General features: G+C 44.6%; 1 protein-coding gene across 11 annotated transcripts in view; it reads left to right on the top strand.

Moving 5' to 3' along the window:
* Positions 1–17,167, top strand: part of LARS2 (leucyl-tRNA synthetase 2, mitochondrial) — a 282,370-nt gene that overhangs the window by 24,056 nt on the left and 241,147 nt on the right. Inside the window, exon 1 of one of the 11 annotated variants that reach the window (XM_067754088.1) lies at positions 16,932–17,114. The exons of 9 other annotated variants lie outside the window; for them this stretch is intronic. The gene's annotated coding sequence lies outside the window, so the exon portion shown is untranslated. Of the gene's footprint in view, positions 1–16,931; positions 17,115–17,167 lie in introns of those variants that run through there. One more of the 11 variants, XM_067754087.1, reaches the window with a different exon arrangement.

The raw sequence follows: 17,167 nt of genomic DNA on the forward strand, positions 1-17,167 counted from the left end.
TGGCCTCTCTTGTTGCGGAGCACGGGCTCTAGGTGAGCAGGAGTCAGTAGTTGTGGCACGTGGGCTCAGTAGTTTTTGCTCCTGAACTCTAGAGCACAGCCTCAGTAGTCGTGGCACACGGGTATAGTTGCTCCGCAGCATGTGGTATCTTCCCGGACTAGGGCTTAAACCCGTGTTCCCTGCATTGGCAGGCGGATTCTTAACCACTGCACCACTAGGGATGTCCCTGTGATATTTTTATTAATTCTTTTATGCTATTGTGTTTGTCCTCGATTTGTTTTCTTAATTCTGAAAGATCTGGTTTAACTGTGGTCTATTGATTTTATGAACTCACCTCTCAGTTCTTGTTCTGTTGAATTCGTGAGAAGAAGCACTCATGTTCTGTTTTTTGAGTTGTTTTCTTTTAGAATATGTTCTTCACTTATCTTTGGCATGCTTTGTCCTTTTCTTTCCTTTTGTTTATTGGGGTATTTTTTCCTAGTTTGAATGTGGACTGCTATATCCACACAGAGTATATTCTGTGAGAAATTTCGCTACAAGTATTTCTTGTTCTGTCTACTTTTCTGTAACATGAGAGCGTGGGGTAGGGGTGAATATTCTCCTAATTCACTACGGAGTCCTAAAGCCCTTGCTTTCATCTGAAAAAGTACCTCCCTTCTCCTCTCAGTGGCTGTTTCCACTACTCTTACTCTCCCACCCAGCCCCCCACCCAAATAGAAGAGGAAAAGTAAATGTCACATTCTCTCCAGAATAGGTCTATAAGTAGAATTCTCAGGATCCTGTTGACTCACCAGAGTTACATGTAGGAGGTAGGCTGCACTCCACCGTATTCTGAGTTATTTTTTTCCCCTTTGTCACCACTTCTTGAATTCTTATGTCATTAGGTTATGCCTTTGTCTGGCTCCTACTAGTAAAATTTTCTGGTTTGTTTAGTTTTTCTTAGTGTTTTTGTCATTTCCTTAGGAGTTAGAGAAAAAAGCCTCTCTGATCCTATTTCACTTTGCCAAATCAGCTCAGACTCATCTGTTTTCTATCTTCCATAATTCTCTCAAACTTCCTGTTAGCTGTAACAGACATTATTGTCTTCCAGCACTTTTATAGTTTCATTCCTTAAACACACACACAGCCACACACACTCTGCTTGGGGAGCAGCCATGTATAAAGGATGTGTTTTGACTGAGGTGCCTGTTTACTTAGGGCAGCTCACCAGCTTTTGGCTCATATGGACTTTTCTGTGCCAACTTGAGAAAGGCTTCCTGTGAACTAAGGCAGTACTCTTAAGCAATTACTGCACTTCTGTACCCCACAATTGGCTAATGTCAAGTACACGAGTTAGATTCATCAGGGCTTCTCAAACAGAGAAATGTCAGTTATCGGTGTTGGTGCATGAGGACATTTTTCTGAGGAAAGAGGCCTCAGCTTTCATCAGACAACCTCTCTAAGCCTCTGATTCCTCATCTGTAAAATGGGGATTATAATAAAGGTACCCACTGCAGAGGCTCATTATGAGGATTAAACAATGGAATTCTTATTTAATCTTATTTATTTAAGTAAAGCATTCGGCATAAGGCCTAGAATGTAGTGAGTACTATTATTATTCTCAAAGGAGCCCATGTCCCCCAGATTTTAATAACCACTGAAATAGAAGATTTTCCTTCTAGTTTTCCACTGCTATATAACAAAATGCTGTAACATCTGGTGGATTAAACAACAATTTCTTATCACTTGCTATTTTGTGGGTTGACTTGGACTCAGCTGAGCAGTTCCCACTTGGGGTCTCTCAAACAATTGCCATCAGACGTTGGCTGGAGTCATCAACAGGCTTGACTGGGTTGGCCATCAAGATGGCTCACCCTCATGGCTGGTAGTTGATTCTGGAGGCTGGCTGAGAGCTCAGCTGTGGCATGCAGAGCGCCTACACATGGCTTCTCCTTGTGACTTGGGGGCTTCACACAGCATGGGAGCTGGGTCCTAAGGGCAAGAATCCCAAAAGTAAACTACCCGAGAGACCCAGTCATGGAAACCTCAAGGCTCCTTATGACCTAAGGGAGTGAATACTGGGAGATGTGAGTCCTGAGAGGCTTGGTTCACTGGTGGAGGGGGGGGGACATTTTGGGGAAACTAGCTACCACAGTTAAAGATCTCTTCTAGCTCTAATATTCCACAGTTACATTGTCATAAACTGTTCTCTTTTCTCATTTCATGCTTATAAGCAACCTTTTGAACTCCCATTTTAAAGATGAGGAGACACAGACAGGGTAAGTAACTTGGCCAGGGTCCCTTAACTCCAAGTTCAGTACTGTTTGCCCTAGTGGCTTGTAAACACGAACTGGAGTGCTGCCATCTATTGAAACCCTGCCCACATTCCTAGCATGAGGCTGGGTACCCAGAAGAGGCTGAACTTGTGCTTGCTAATGAAGCAAAGGTCTTTTCTTTGAGAACTCACCGAAAGAAGGGGTTGCTCAAGTCTGTTTCCCTGGGGTGGTTCACAGGACTTGAGAACTGCAAACACATTTTCCTTTACTGACTATATGTAAGACAGGCAAAAATCTCTCCTTGAACAGCCGTCTTCGGGAAGAGAAATGTAAACCAAAGCACGCTGCAGCCACTGCCCAGCCTCTGTCCTTTGCCGCAGACCTGGATGGGCATCCATGCTGTGCTGGGATGTTGTGTATCTATGACTGTGTGGTCACAGAGGAGGATCTTGACAGCTGAGCAGGCCCAGAATTAATCTTTTCCACCACCAAAATATAGATCAGCTCCAACCCATCCTGTCTGGGCATGTAGCTGCCCACACTGAAACAGGCAGCGTCAATTAAACACCCTTAAAATACCCTTCCCCAGAGGAACTAGTGAGAACAAAGTGACATGGTGGTTGAAGTTATGGCTGAAAAGTGTTTTCCTCTGACATACTTCCTCCCCCAGGGCATCGCGGGAGTTTGCCCAGCCTACCTGCCCAGGAGGGAGAGGAAATACCAGAGGCTCTGAGGGTCCCCTCTTAGTCCCTCCCTAACAACTGCTGTTCTGCCCAGCACCTCACAGTTTATAAATTCTCTCACATGCCTCTTCGCAGAGATCTTGTGAGCTGGGTTTTACAGGAAAGGAAAAGCAGGTGGAAAGAAGGAAGGGAACTGGCTCAAGGAAATGTACAGGCAGACCTCCTTTTATTGTAATTTGCTTTATTGCGTTTCGCAGATATTGTGTTTTTTCACAAATTGAAGATACGTGGCAACTGTGCATCAAGCAAGCCTGTCAGCGTCATTTTCCCAACGGCATTTGCTAACTTCATGCTTCTTTGTCTCATTTTGGTAATTGTCACAACATTTCAAACTTTTTCACTGTTATTATATTTGTTATAGTGATCTGTGATCAGTAGTCTTTATGTTACTACTATGGCTTGCTGAAGGCTCAGATGCTGGTTAAGGATTTTTAGCAATAAAGTATTCTTTAATTAAGGTATGTACATTGTTCTTTTAGACAATGCTATTGGACACTTAACAGACTACAGTATAGTGTAAGCATAACTTTCCTGTGCACTGGGAAACCAAACAATTCTTGTGACTGCCTTATTGTGATATTCGTTTTATTGCTGTGGTCTGGAATCCAACCCACAATATCTCCAGGGTCTGCCTGTAGTTAGTGAAGATCATAGTCAGAACCTGAATGATTGTCTTTGGACACCAAATGCCAGCCCCTTCTGCTCCCCTGCGGCCCCCACTGTCCCACAATTACAGTGGGAGCATTACCTGCCCCCCACGCCTCTTGGGGACCACAGTGAGCTACTCAGCCTTCCCCTCCCACCCGCCCTTGGTGTCTGCTGGTCTCCTCAGTGGAGCCACTTTGAGAACAGGACTACCCCAGCCAGGTCACTGCAGCTCCTGGTTTTCAGTTCAGTATGTTACACAGCACAAGTTCCAACCGTGAGACTTATTTTTTTCTTCCCAACCTTAAGTCTTTCAAAAACAGTCCCAGCTAAATATAATAAGGATGCCCTTTGGCACATCTTGCCAATCTTATGAATGAATCATAGAGCTCACTGAAGATGCCCAGGGTCACAGTAGCTGCCATATAGTAAAAATAGCTGCTGTGCTGGAAGGTGGCACAGATGGTTCTTAATGAGCTCACCCTGCTCCTCCGGAGCCGTGCAGTGGTGTGCACAAGTGAGCCTGGCAGGGGACATGGTTACGCTGGGCTTCCTCTGGGCCTCCAGTCGGCTTATCAGCCCAGTGGAGTTCCCAGAGTCTTCCCACAAGCCCACAGTGCTGGCCAGGCAGAGCTGGCCCCGTTCCACACAGAGTCTGCCTCCTTTGACCACCCCTGAGGCACTGTCTTTGGTTGGGTTCCCCAGAAACAGAGCCTGAGACAGGGGTTTACTGGGGGACTACTCCCAGGTAAAACCTGTAAGGGAGTGAGGGAATCAGGATAGGGCAGAGAGGAGGCTGGGCAAACGTGTAGGTCAAACTGAAGTCTAGTCTCAGCCTAATCCCACGGGGAGCTCGAAGGCATGAGTTTTTCCACCTGGAGGTAAGGCCTTTGGCCCTTGGACACGCAGACCAGTCACTGCCAGCTGGCAGCTGCTTCTGCGGGAGGGCAGAACCTCCCAGGCTTTTTCGGGTGAGGATGATTCCCTGGAGAAGGGAATCCATTAGTCACTGACACCCGCAGCAGCTGGGGGCTGGGTGCGCTGGCCAGGAAAAGAGGAGCTCAGTGGGACGCCAACTGTACCTACTCCAGGCACCATTTCTCACCTGTTGGGAAAACCAAAATGATCAAGCATCGGAAGGTAAGTCACTTGCTTATAGCAAAACATTATTTTCTATTTGTCCCAAGGGTGGGAGGAAGCCAAATACAGCATCAATTCATTTATCTTTCATCTTGCATTACGTCTGATTTTCCACACGCAGGGCAATCCCTGTGGCTGAGGAAGAAGTAAAAGTATAAACACTACTGAGTCTTTCTTAAACATTCTAACCTCCTATACGACCAGGGAATGCCATAGTTTTCATCTCACTTCCTCAGTTCTTTCACTCTGAAATAAATTCCCTGCTGAGATGCACGTGGTGTGGGATACAGCAATGATGGAGTAAAGCATTCAGTAAGTCTACTGATGATGTTGCTGGAAGAAACATGGTGACAATGGAAGGCAAATTCAAATCCAGAGTGGGCCCTTACTACCTGAGGACAACCCATTGCCCGGTTCAAGATGGAAGGGATTATAAACAACCTGCCACTGGGTACCTGAGGTAGGTACCATATCAGATGCCCAGCAATGGTCTTTGCTGCTGGCAAACTGGGGAAACAGGAGTGGCAGTACCAGATCATCTTGGTGAGGGGGAGTCCCTATTGTTTTTAATTTTGGAATGCAAGAGAAGCTCTAGGGACTCCCTCCTTCTTGCTATAATTGTCTTTAGTCCAAGGTCAAAGAGTCAGTGTGGGGATTCTTCCTCTTGCTGAACTGGGAAATGAGCCATTATGTGCTAGGATATAAGTGTGTAAGATATCAGGAGGCTGACTGAGGTGGACTAGTACCAGAGTGTAGTCCTGGGTCCCTCAGAGCAGATGTCCAATGCTCCTCAAATGGTCTGATGATTTCCCTGTCCCCAGAACATAGTTACCCTGGGAAATGGCCACAGGTCCATTTGGGAGAGTGGTGATGTCATGGAGTAAGGGCAGCCTGGAGAAACTTTGATTTCCCCATGAAAGTAACTTCTTTAGGTGATACCATTACAGGGCTCAAGCAAGGTGGGGAGAGCCTTTTCAAACTGGAGAGGAAGGGACATTTTCTGGCAAGTGGATTAGTGGGACTTCGTACCTCTCTTACTAAGCCATTCAGTGCCACTGGAAGAAGCCAGTTTATCCCAGTTAGGAATAAGAAGTTATGTACATACTTGTGATATTATCACATTATCCAGAAATTCTGGGTCTTCTAAATAACTCAGATCTGGGAACTGCTCTGGTGGCTCGAGTTAAGCTCCAGTTGGCCAAACTAGAGGTTTGGGGTTATAAGGTCAAGTGGCACCACAGTTAGCTGCCATCCTATTTTAGTCCTAAGGACCCCATGATCATTTGGCTACTCCAAAAAGCTCTGTGGTCAGACTATGCGAGTGCTACCCCAGCCTCTCTGCTGATTGCCGTGATCCCAAAGCACCTTCTGGAAGCTAGGCCACCTCTTGGCCTCAGCCACCTCTGTATCCCTTCACCCCCTGCTGATATCAGGGAACCCATTTTAATGCAGTCTCTCCCACTAGCACATCCAAACTACAGATAAGAGCTACAATAGTGCCTTTCAAACATTCCCATTCGTTCCTTATTAATGTAATTCTCAATACTTTGGCAAAGAGAGTGTCTTCAGGGCCCTTTCAGGGGACATGTCTAGGGAATGACATGTCCCCTGACATATTATATGAATAGATCTCATATACTTAGTCCAACATTTATGGCTCCCTCCTCTGCATCAGGGCTTCATAACCTTGGGTCTACATTTTAATCATCTGAGGAGCTTTGACAAAATACTGGTGCCCAGGCCCCATCCACAGATATATATATATATATATATATATATATATATATTTTGGCTGCTTTGGGTCTTCATTGCTGGGGGCAGGTTTTCTCTAGTTGCGGTGAGCGGGGGCTATTCTTGGTTGCGGTGCGCAGGCTTCTCATTGCGGTGGCTTCTCATTGTGGAGCACAGGCTCTAGGCGCACGGGCTTCAGTAGTTGCAGCATGCGAGCTCATTAGTTGTGGCACGTGGGCTCAGTAGTTGTGGCTTGCGGGCTGTAGAGTGCAGGCTCAGTAGTTGTGGCACATGGGCTTAGTTGTTCCGTGGCATGTGGGAATCTTCCAGGACCAGGGCTCGAACCCATGTCCCCTGCATTGTCAGGCAGATTCTTAACCACTGCACTACCAGGGAAATCCCCATCCACAGATATTCTGATTTAATTGGTCTTCAGTGCAACCCTAGCATCAGTAGTTTGAAAAGCCCCTCAGATGATTCTAATGTTGCAGCCATGCTTGAGAGCTGCCATTCTACATTAGACCGTGAAATTTCTGGAACTCTGTTTTATGTTGGCTGTCATTGAATTCAGGATTAAGTCCACCAATCAATTAGAGAGAGTAATTAGAATAGTAATCACCTGCTCAAGACAGTCCATTAAACATGGACTCTGGTCAGAGCACTCCAGTTGACAAATGCAGGTCTATCCATGTTATGTTCTTGCCTCCCTGGCCCAGCATCTTCAGAATCAATCCCTACACACGCCTCCATGCTTCTTTCTGGCACAAATTAGCAGGTTCTTGCACATCTTTAGATACAGATGCCTTTTCTTCCCAAGTTTGACTTTATATTTGGCCTCCTATGACTGCTGGGTTCTGATCTCCTGGTAGGTCTCAGGGCAATGAGTGGTGATGGCCGGGGGTGAGGGGAACTTGGAGGGATTTAGAGTTACCGGGCCAAGTAACTCCTGTGGGTGAGGCATTCCAGGCCCTCAAGCAGGCAGGGAAGTCAGGGGATACTGTTCTAACAAAAGCAGGATGGAGGGGCTTAGTGCTCCTCTTGGTGAGCTGTCCAGTGTACTGGGGGCAGCCAGTTTACCACCCGTCTGGCCCTGAATTCCTCATACTTTTCATACCATTTGATGGCAGCACCATTAGATCACCCTGAGCTTTGCCTTCAATGTGCTTTCCAAGGCAGCCACAGGAAAACACTGTTTTCAGGAGTCATGCCTTGGACTGCCTGGTCCCCTTCCTTATTGCCAGCTGGCCCTTCAGCGCCATCCCTTCCAACTAAGTCAGATAACAGGGTTTTGTAGCTGGGACCTACTTCTAGTCCCAATTTCTGGATAAGTCAGGTGTCTGATGGCAAGACTGACTCTAAGTAGGAAAGGCATTTATTAAAAACACATTGCCATAGCTCGTAGAAGTGTTGGGAGGGTGGAGAATCATGCTCACAGCTGAGCTCCCAGAATCACACTGCAGACCTGACTTGATGAAGACACTGCTGCCTCTGGCACTAGAGGAACACTCCCCCTACCTCCAGCCCACCCCTCTGAGGCTGATTTTTCCCCAGGAAGTGACTTTGTACCCACTGCTGACCCTGAAAGCTAGATACCTCTGCCACCACCCTGCAGCAGGTTCTGAATAGAGCTGCCTTTGTTGAGTTGCTCATTTCTGAAATTGTATCTCACACAGGTGAGAGTTGACATATAGGTCGTGTGCCTGTGTCCCAGCAGCAATGGAGGTTGGGGAACTGATTTTTCTGGGTTCTGCTCTCCATAAGCAGAATTTGTAAGGCTGGTATACGCGATTTAGCCTAAGGAATTGGCTTATGTGATTGTGGGGGTGGGCCTGAAACCCTCAGGGCAGCCCGGAAGGCTGGAAGCTTCCAGGCAGGAGTTGATGCAACCATCTTGACGCAGGAGTTTTTGTTCCTCAGGGAAACTTCAGTTTTCCTCTTAACACTTTCAACTGATTAGATGAGGCTCTCCAACATTATCTACGATAATCTCCTTTACTTAATGTCAACTGAGCAACACCTAGATGGAGTGTTGGATTGAATCACTGGGCTCTATAGCCTAGTACCCATAAAAAGTTAACACATAAAAATACCCATCACAGATGGTTATTTCTCAGAGTTAGCAGTGGTGTTCAGAAGGTCCTGGGAACCCAGAAGACATGGCAGATGTTTACGGTGCACCCCAAACTCACCACTAAAGAGGAGATGATGAGGATGATGGTGGTGATGACGACGCCTACAACAATTTGTTGAGCTCCTACCATGCAGCAAATGCCTAGTCTATTACTATCTCATTTAATCCTCACAATAATTCCATAAAGTGGTTGTAATTATCTCCATGTTATCAATAAAGAATCTGAGGCTCAGAAAGGTTAGTTCATGGGCACAGTGCACGTGGAGGAGAGAGGAGCAAGAGATGCTCTGCTGGATTCCAAATCTCCGCCCACTCCACACACTGCCTCTCCAATGGTCCTAAGAAGGCACTTTGGTAATTTAACTAATTCTCAACATTCGTGCTAAGGAGGGGACGAAGGAAGTCAGTAAAAGCAGTGATTCTCCAACTTTAAGGCACATAAGGATCACCTGGAGAGGTTGTTAAAGCACAGGTTTTTTTTTTTTTTTGCACGCCGGCCTCTCACTGTTGTGGCCTCTCCCGTTGTGGAGCACAGGCTCCGGATGCGCAGGCTCAGCGTCCATGGCTCACCGGCCCAGCCGCTCTGCGGCATGTGGGATCCTCCAGGACCGGGGCACGAACCCGTGTCCCCTGCATCGGCAGGCAGACTCTCAACCACTGCGCCACCAGGGAAGCCCTAAAGCACAGATATTTTGGCCCTATCAGCTGTGATTCTGATCTCGTGGGTCAGAGGTGGAGGCTGAGAGTCGGCATTTTTTAACAAATTCCCAGATGATGCTGATGGTGCTGGTGTGGGACCAGACTTTAGGTAGCAGGGGTAAAGAAATCCACACGTATTACGAGCATCTCTCCCCAGTGAAACCTTTAAGAGCGACATCTGTAAATAGTAGACAGCTGACTAGAGTGGGCGCTGTTTTCTCTAGCCTGGGGCTGACAGTGCAATGATCAGAAGTCAACGAGGTGATCCTGCAGGAGAAGAAGCAGCAAGGGGCAGCTTGCTAATCTCTTTGTCAAAGAGGAGCCACTGTCAGAGAACTGGGTTTCAGTTTTGTGAGCTCTTCTGCAAGCCTGCAAACACCCCGGCCCCGAGCTCTGAGGGAGCCCTGGTAGGAGGATTTGACACAGCATCATTTTCCCCACTGAGGAAACTCTAGGCAGAAGTTCAGCTCTTGGAAGAGAAGAGAGGATGGGCTTGGCATGGGTGGGGGCCATGGCCAACTCACTCGTACCGGGTATCCAGCCATTGAAGTTCTACCCAGGCCCATGCTTAACTACGTGTGAGGAGACCCCACTGCTCTCTCCTGGCAGCTTACTGGAGTGGGGATTTAAGACACGGTCCTGAGCGGTACCAGGAGAGGAATGAGCATTCAGAAAATGGGAGAAGAGTTCCAGTTCAATCATTTAAGCTATAAAACATGAGTCTCAGTTTTTCACTTGCAAAATGGGATCTACCTTACAGAGAAAGGTTTCAGTGCATGGTTGTAAAATTTTATATTGCTTTGACTCTTTCCCTGCCTCATTTCCTTTTTTATTTTATATCCTTTTTTATTTTATGTGACTGATACTACAACTGAGCACAAACTGTTCTCAATTTAGAAGGAAGAACAGTCACTTCCAGATTCTTTAAGGATTTGGATAATCTGGACTTGATCAAATACCTGGGGGAACATGAGACAAGATAATGAGAAGGGTTTCTTAGCTTAGGCCTCTGGAAAGCAGAGCCAGAAGCAAAGACTAAAACATTGACATTAATTGTTTGTTTTGTTTTTTTCTCTTTTAATCAATATTTTTAAATTGAAGTATAGTTGATTTACATTGTTGTGTTAATTTCTGCTGCACAGCAAAGTGATTCAGTTATACATATATATACATTTTTTATATTATTTTCCATTATGGTTTATCATAGGATATTGAATATAGTTCTCTGTGCCATACAGTAGGACCTTGTTTATCCATCCCATATATAAAAGGTTACATCTGCTAACCCCAACCTCCCACTCCATCCCTCCCCCAATCCCCTCCCCGTTGGCAGCCACCAGTCTGTTCTCTATGTCTGTGATTCTGTTTCATAGATAGGTTCATCTGTGTCATATTTCAGATTCCACATATAAGTGATGTCATATGGTATTTGTCTTTCTCTGTTTGACTGACTTCATTTAGTATGATAATCTCTAGTTGCATCCATTTTGCTGCAAATGGCATTATTTTGTTGGGTTTTTTATGGCTGAGCAGTATTCCATTGTATCTTCTTTATCCATTCATCTGTCGATGGACATTTAGGTTGTTTCCATGTCTTGGCTATTGTGAATAGTGCTGCTGTGAACATAGGGGTGCATGTATCTTTTTGAATTATAGTTTTGTCTGGATATATGCCCGGGAGTGAGATTGCTGGATCTATGGTAATGCTATTTTTAGTTTTCTGAGGAACCGCCATACTGTTTTCCACAGTGGCTGCACCAACTTAGATTTCCACCAACAGAGTAGGAGGGTTCCCTTTTCTCCACACCCTCTCCAGCATTTGTTATTTGTAGATTTTTAATGATGGCCATTTTGAATGGTGTGAGATGGTACCTCATTGTAGTTTTGGTTTTCATTTTTCTAATAATTAGCGATGTTGAGCATCTTTTCATGTGCCTATTGGCCATCTGTATTTCTTCTTTGGAGAGATGTCTATTTAGGTCTCATGTAAATCAATGAAGCTAGAACACACCCTCTCACCATACACAAAAATAAGCTCAAAATGGCTTAAAGACTTAAACATAAGACATGACACCATAAAACTCCTAGAAGAGAGCATAGGCAAAACATTTTCTGACATAAATCGTACCAATGTTTTCTTAGGTCAGTCTCCCAAGGCAATAGAAATAAAACCAAAAATAAACAAATGGGACCTAATCAAACTTACAAGCTTTTGCACAGCAAAGGAAACCATAAACAAAACAAAAGGACAACCTACAGAATGGGAAAAACTATTTACAAATGATGCGACTGACAAGGGCTTAATTTCCAAAATATACAAACAGCTCATACAACTCAACAACAAAAAAACAACCCAATCAAAAAATGGACATTAATTGTTTGAGAAGTGTCTAGCCCAGGGTGGTGAGAGTGGGGAAAAAGAGAAGGGGGGCAGGGATAAGGAAAGATGCAAAACAACATGGTGCAACGTGCTACCACCCTGGGTACCACTTCACGACAAGCTGAGAAGGAAGAAGCAGGTAACTTAGCAGGTATGTTTATTCAGCACATGGGACTCCTCCACAATAATTGCAAGGGAGAGCTAGTCTTTTATGGTAGTCCATGGAAGAGAGAAAGGAGGGCACACTTGGTGCTGCCATTGATGAATGCCAAAGGGGGAAAGCCTTTGCCTCCCTCCATCTCTTGTTGTGTCTTGCAAATATGGGCACCTTGAGCTTTAGCTGGAAACTAATTGATGTTCTCTGGCCCCTTTCCTAGGGATGATGGTAGATTCTCTGATTCCATTCCAATCTCCCCACCCATGATATCTGTAGCCAATTTCCCCACTAAGTTATCCAAGAAGCAAGCAACTTCACCAAGGCAGGCATTGTCCTTGTTCCCCTCAGAGGTAAGTCCAGCCTCAATATGAGGAAAATGTCTGCCTGCCTTGAGCATGACTATCATACCCCTGGTATAATTGTGGCAAGATGAATTTGACTTTTTCTGTCCCTGCAAGTGTTGCCAAAGTGGCTATAAATGGCCTCCCTCTCAGCCACCTGCAGGGGTGGTACCAGCTCAGATTAAAAGTCTTCTTGATTCCAGTTCACTCTGACACAGTGGCTGATGCATAGGAGATGCACAATGTGCACATCTGCCCCCTTCAACACTCCTCTTATTTATGATTATGTTGGCATTGATCCTATTAAATAGCTATTTTCCCCCATCACCTCTTTCTTTTACATTTTCTCCCTTCCCTCTTCTTTTATTTCTGGCCTCATCTTTGTAGTTTAATCTCTTCTTTGTGGTTTTGTATATCCTTTGTAATTATGAAGTGGAAGGGCTCTTTGGTGATAATTTCTTGAGAAATTCGTACCAGAGAAGAACAAGAAATTTAAAGTCTTCTCTCATCTCAACAAAGAGCTGTAGTTCCGTTTATGTCAGTAGAGGTGCAATTCAGAAGTACTAAACAGCCCAGATTAATGCTCCAAACAGCTTCTGTGTGGGTGGGCAAGGCAATTAAAAACTAGACATGTTCAAGTTTTTAGTGGATGTCTAGGTGATCAAAATGCTGTCAACACATCCAAAGAGGAGTCTGCCAGCTTTTGTGGGAACAACACAATTCTCGTGTCCACAAAGGAAACTCTCATCTTTTCTTCAAGTTCAGTGTCAAACTGGAGAGGAGTATTAATGGGAGCTGGGGGGTGGGGGTGAGGGAATGGGGATGGAGCAGAGACAGCAGGTGGCTTTGTGTTTAAAGGACAGCCAAGGAGACACCCATTAAAATCGGGATTATGCTACAGAACTTTAAAACACCAATCTCTAAAGTTCTAGATGAAAAAAGAGATGAGTTGCTTTAGGATGTCTCTAAAGGTCGCTTTCAAAAAGTTTGAAGGGCCCTTCAGCACACGCTGGGTTTGCAGCTTGGAATGGCTCATTGTCATTGCCCTTAAGTTTTTGTTCATTCTCTTTAGTGTAACAGAAATGTTGCCATGAGCTTCATGTATACCATCTCGCTCTTCACAATAATAGGCATTAAAATCTCCATTTTGCAGATGACAAGACTGGGTCTCACACAAGTTAAGAAGCAGAGCAAAAGTTACCCAGTTTCCAATAGTGAATAGTTGTTCTATTCACTATTGAAAGTGGGGTAATGAAATTTCCAAGTATGATTGTTGAATGGTCTATTTCTCCCTTCAATTCAGTTAGTTTTTGCTTCAATTATTTTAGGGTTCTCTTGTTAGGTGCATATATAACTATAATTGTTATATCTTCCTGATGGAATGACCCTTTTATCATTATAAAAAGTTCATATTTAACTCTAGTAACATTTCTGTTTTAAAGTCTATTTTGTCTGACATTTGCATAGCCACTCCAGCTCTCTTATGGTTGCTGTTTGCATGGTATATCTCTTTCCATTCTTTTACTTTCAATTTACTTATATCTTTGAGTACATAACTCAAAGCTCATTGAGTACTAACTCCAAAGCTTATTGCTCTCTACTCTCTGAGGAGACACTTCAGATTCAAAGTAGTCCTATTTTAGTCTACTACCACTACATTTTGTAAGTGACTCAAGTTTCATTCTGCTTTGTTCTCTCATTAGAATACATCCATTATGGTATAGATTAAAATTCTCTTTTATAGAAAGGCTTTCTGAAGAAGTTTTTTAAAATAAAAAAAGTCACTTGAAAGCCAACAAAAACGTTATTTATTAAAGTTATATATCTAAAAGGAGCTTTAATCCATGAAAACTAGGAGTTGGATTAGAAAACATCAAAAGGATGGAAGAAAGACACTGTAATTTCTGTCTGATGTACTCTGGTAATTTTTCCTTTTCTCCATACCTAGTTGTTTGACCATCTGGAGATGTATAACTAATAGAAGACACTCCTACTTGCACGACCAACTGGGACCCATCATTAAACTGAACCCACACAGCTCCACTAGTTAACTGTGTAGCCCAACCAACATTTTTCACAAAAACAGACTTGAAAAGTTGTGCTGATTTAGGGAGACAATCTTTTAGACTACTAGGAGAGCTGTTAGTTCCAGAAGCTGCACCTGCAAGGCCAAGTCCTTCATTTGTAACCTTAGAAGGATTAAGTATTGGTGCCTGTTTTGGAGAAGCAGCACTATTTATGATCATTCTATTCAGGGATGGTGTCTCTCTCATTGGGTAGTTTGGATCCACAGAAGGAGGAGGTGTTAAGGCCTTAGGTGAACTAGTACTACTAGGTTTTCTTCCTAAGATTATTGGGAAAAAGGGAGCACTTCCACTTTTCTTTTCCTGTTCTGAAATTATGGATTTAAGAGATAATAAAGGGTGTTGAGTAAGCCAATACTTCTGTGGAAAACAGAACAGTGTCTGGCACATAGAAGGTGGTCAATACGTTTTAACTAGAGTTAGCAGAGCTTAGATGTTAAGGGCCTTAACACCACAGATCCTCAGTTTCCTAACCTGTAAACTGGGGATGACAATACCAATCTCCAAAGGGATATTGTGAGAACCAGTGCAATACCATGAATAATGCAATTAACGGAGGGCCTAGCTGTTACTGTTTGTTATCATCAGGCTCTTTGAGTCAATAGAGGAAAAGAATGAGATGTTCAAATGAGAGGCAAAGCTGACCTGCAGAGTCAGCAGAGTTTGGATGCCCATGTGGTGTCACAGAGGCCTCTAGTAAATGCAATTACCCTTTGGAGCCATGAAGACCAGGACAGTGCTGGTAGCAGCCAGTGTTAATTGACGATCAATGACCAGGCAGTTCTCTAAGTGCTTCTGTAAGGTATATGACCTATTATAATATGCCTATTTTATGATGAGTAAACTGAAACAAGCCTAACTGTGTGATGTGTAAGCTGAAATATAGTGATGGGAAGAAGGCTACTAATGTGACACACTAATAGTGGTGGAGCCAGGATTTGAACCCAGGCAGAATGGCTGCAGAGGTTAGGCCCTTAACAACTAAGCTCTGCTAACTCTAGTTAAAACGTATTGAGCACCTTCTATGTGCCAGACACTGTTCTGTTTTCCATAGAATTATTGGCTTACTCAACACCCTTCCCTACCTCTTTCTAAAATATCTTCCTACACTTCAAAGACTGGAAAGCTAGGCATTTTCCAGACCTCCTAAAAGCTTGCCTCCAGTTGTTCTCCTATGAGACTTTGATTTACAACTGAGTTACCTGAGCAGAGAAGCAGGGTCCAAGGCTCAATTTTCCTGGCACAGGTTGGTCTAGAGGTGGCATGGTTCTTAAGTCAGCAACTGTAGAGTTCGCTTCCTGATCCTGCAGTTTCCTAATTAAGCAGAGGAACAGTTCTTTTTTTTTTTTTTTTTTTTTTTTTTTTGCGGTACGCGGGCCTCTCACTGTTGTGGCCTCTCCCGTTGCGGAGCACAGGCTCCGGACGTGCAGGCTCAGCAGCCATGGCTCACGGGACCAGCTGCTCCGCAGCATGTGGGATCTTCCCGGACCGGGGCACGAACCCGTGTCCCCTGCATCGGCAGGCGGACTCTCAACCACTGCGCCACCAGAGAAACCCAGGAACAGTTCTTCTGGTGGCCCAGTTTGGCACTGTGGTTTTGGCAGTTGTTCCTGGAAGCTCAGTCCAGAGCCAATTTCCTCAGCCCCTATAATGATTCTGTAAGTTTTCTATTCTCCCTTATAAATTTCTTAGCTAGAACAGATACTGTTGCCTGCAACCAAGGGTCCTCATTAACACCCTTGAATTCCCTCACCCTGGGGTTAGTCGATTTCTTCAAGAGCAAATTGAAACTCCAGGAAGTTAAAAGATTTGTCAAAGTCATACAGTAAGCCAGGAACTAAGATTTAGTTCTGTCAGACTCCAAAGCCTGGGATTCAACCACTGTATTTCACTGTTTTGGTTTTCTTGTTTGTTTGTTTTTTCCATTTTTCTGCTAGGCTCGAATATAATCACAACCCGTCATTTTTGAGATATCCTTATTATCAGAGGCAGCTATGTTCCTTTCTTCCTCTCTCAGTCTTCTTGGAATGTGGTTCTGAATATCTGGCAGTTCCAGCAGCATTACCTTTTAATGACTTATCCCCATTGTCATGTGTTGAGCTGGGCCTCATGCTGGGCATTCCACATCATCCTGCAACAATCCCAGAGATGGATAACATAATCCTCATCTTAAAAAGCAGAGAAGAGATCCTGAGGGCTGTTGATTGAAGATCATAGCTGGTTAATTAAGGTCATGCTAGCTGTTGGAACAAACCTAACAATATACAGCGGCTCAAACATGATAGGAATTTATTTTTCATTCACCCAAAGCCTAAAACTAGTGTTCCTGATTGGCAGTGGCTCCCCTCCAAGTGGTGATTTAGGGACCCAGGCCATCTCTGTCCTATGGTTTTGTCACTTTCGACAGGTGGCTTCCTCTAAGTCAAGGCAGTAGATGGAGAAAGGGCATGGGTGACCCCATGTGGGAGGGTTTTATGGACCAGGCCTGAAAGTGATGCTTGTCACTTCTGCTCACTTTCTATTAGCAAAGACTCAACCAAAAGGCCACATGATCTCAGGGGAGGCTGGGAAAAGTCTATGTAAGGAACACTTGGAAATGTAGCCTGGCCACATGCCCAGGGAGAAGAGGAAATGGGACTGGTGATCGTTAACCAGTGCCACACAGCAGCCTCAGCGGGGCCAGTGCCAGCCCTACTCTCCTCCCTGCTGCCCAATCGTCTTTGTCAGCAGTGGTGGTGCAGAGGGAAGGAGATTGGACTGGAGACAGGAGTCCTAGTGCTCACTCTGTCGCTGGCTACATGACTCTGGGTAAGTCATGTTACTGTTCTCGACCTCACTGTCCAACTCAGTAAAATGAAGGG

The sequence above is a fragment of the Pseudorca crassidens genome, chromosome 10, assembly GCF_039906515.1.
Source record: "Pseudorca crassidens isolate mPseCra1 chromosome 10, mPseCra1.hap1, whole genome shotgun sequence".
NCBI lineage: Eukaryota > Metazoa > Chordata > Mammalia > Artiodactyla > Delphinidae > Pseudorca > Pseudorca crassidens.